The 1,146-nt window shown below is 48.8% G+C and overlaps 2 non-coding genes across 2 annotated transcripts; both read right to left on the bottom strand.

Moving 5' to 3' along the window:
• Positions 1–143: 143 nt before the first annotated feature.
• On the bottom strand, positions 144–225 carry Pmar_PMAR022777. The gene has a single exon. It is a non-coding gene; the product is annotated as a tRNA-Ser (tRNA).
• Positions 226–668: 443 nt separating this feature from the next.
• On the bottom strand, positions 669–750 carry Pmar_PMAR022776. Its single transcript has one exon. It is a non-coding gene; the product is annotated as a tRNA-Ser (tRNA).
• Positions 751–1,146: the final 396 nt, after the last annotated feature.

Below are 1,146 nucleotides of genomic sequence, written 5' to 3'. Positions count from 1 at the left end.
ACATCAATTCTCATCAATGTTCCTCAAATGTCATGCGCATCAGTCGTCGCACCGTACTCGTCATAATGTCCATCGGAGTCGCTATGAGAATTCGAAAGCGAGACTGCTCAGATGTCTTGAAAACCCATACGCCATCAGACATACGACAGCGGCAGGATTCGAACCTGCGCAGGCAGAGCCTAATGGATTTCAAGTCCATCTCCTTATCCACTCGAACACGCTGTCTGGAAGACGCAGAGGATCTCATCTCTGCCCATGAGAATCGCCACCCTGTTCATGTTGCTAGAGGAGTGGCTCACAGCACCGCGGAGCGCCTCAGCAAGGACGATGATATTAAGCTGACTCGCATTCTTGCATACGTAGCCCAGCGCTTTGACAAGAACGTCGGCGTAGTAATGGTATCGTTCGCACTCTTCGTGAGAGGTCTCTTCCCAAATGATGGCTGCAACGACAGCGAATTCGCTGAAATGGTAGGGCTTATATAGGATAAGAGTCTACAGGTAGATACATTTTTTGGGATATACATCAATTCTCATCAATGTTCCTCAAATGTCATGCGCATCAGTTCGTTCGCATCCTACTCGCTCATAATGTCCATCGGAGACGCTATGAGGATTCGAAAGCGAGACTGCTCAGATGTCTTGAAAACCCATACGCCATCTGACATACGACAGCGGCAGGATTCGAACCTGCGCAGGCATAGCCTGGTGGATTTCGAGTCCACCTCCTTAACCACTCGGACACGCTGTCTGGAAGACGCAGAGGATTTCATCTCTGCCCATGAGAACCGCCACCCTGTTCATGTTGCTAGGGGAGTGGCTCACAGCATCGCGGAACACCTCAGCAAGGACGATGATATTTAGCTGACTCGCATTCTTGCATACGTAGCCCAGCGCTTTGACAAGAACGTCGGCGTAGTAATGGTATCGTTCGCACTCTTCGTAAGAGGTCTCTTCCCAAATGATGGCTGCAACGACAGCGAATTCGCTGAAATGGTAGGGCTTATATAGGACAAGAGTCTAGAGGTAGATATATTTTTTGGGATATCCATCAATTCTCATCAATGTTCCTCAAATGTCATGCGCATCAGTTCGTTCGCATCCTACTCTTTCATAATGTCCATCGGAGTCGCTATGAGGATTCGAA

Source organism: Perkinsus marinus (genome assembly GCF_000006405.1).
Source record: "Perkinsus marinus ATCC 50983 genomic scaffold scf_1104296946970, whole genome shotgun sequence".
In the NCBI taxonomy this organism is placed as follows: domain Eukaryota; phylum Perkinsozoa; order Perkinsida; family Perkinsidae; genus Perkinsus; species Perkinsus marinus.
This window is presented reverse-complemented; position numbering and strand designations above follow the sequence as displayed.